This window comes from Microtus ochrogaster, chromosome 2, assembly GCF_000317375.1.
Source record: "Microtus ochrogaster isolate Prairie Vole_2 chromosome 2, MicOch1.0, whole genome shotgun sequence".
Classification (NCBI taxonomy): Eukaryota; Metazoa; Chordata; class Mammalia; order Rodentia; family Cricetidae; genus Microtus; species Microtus ochrogaster.
This window is the reverse complement of record NC_022010.1, coordinates 15,919,081-15,919,693: the sequence shown is the minus strand read 5'-3', so window position 1 is coordinate 15,919,693 and position 613 is coordinate 15,919,081. Positions and strand designations below refer to the sequence as shown.

Below are 613 nucleotides of genomic sequence, written 5' to 3'. Positions count from 1 at the left end.
TCCTCTTTGTAGCCCTAGCTATCCTGGAATTTGCTCTGTAAATCTGACTGGTAAACTCAGAGATCTGCTTGCCTCTTCCTCCTGAGTGCTCGGACTTTTTTTAATTCAGAAAATGAGAGTTTTAATGCATTTTGTTGGAAAATATTTAAAATTTAAAAAGAAAATAAATTGGTGCTTTTAGAAGCATAAGTAATTGTAGTATACATTTTTTAGTTTTTAGATTTATTTAGTGGCTGTTTTGCTTGAATGTATTTATGTATACCATGTGCATACCTGGTATCTCAGAGATCAGAAGAAGGTGATAGGTTGTGGCAAGTGTTTTTTGAAGAGGGGCATGTGGGAACTGGCCCTTCATCTTGTGTTTTTGTTTTGTTTGTTTGTGGTTCTTTTCTTTTCAATGGGGTTTCTCTGTGAAATAGTCCTGGCTGTCCTGTTACCTGCTAACTTGCTGGCCTTGAACTCACAGAGATCTGTCTGCTTCTGCCTCCTGAGTGCTGGAATTAAAGGTGTGCGCCACCACCTCCCAGCTGGCCTTTCTTCTTGGTAGGCACTTAGTAGCATTGGGAAAGGATCTTTGCAATTCAAAAATTCTTTTTTTAAAAAAAGATTTTTT

General features: G+C 37.8%; 1 protein-coding gene across 2 annotated transcripts in view; it reads left to right on the top strand.

Annotated features, from left to right (window-relative positions):
• Nucleotides 1–613, top strand: part of Atxn2 (ataxin 2) — a 63,422-nt gene that overhangs the window by 4,673 nt on the left and 58,136 nt on the right. The window lies entirely within an intron of this gene.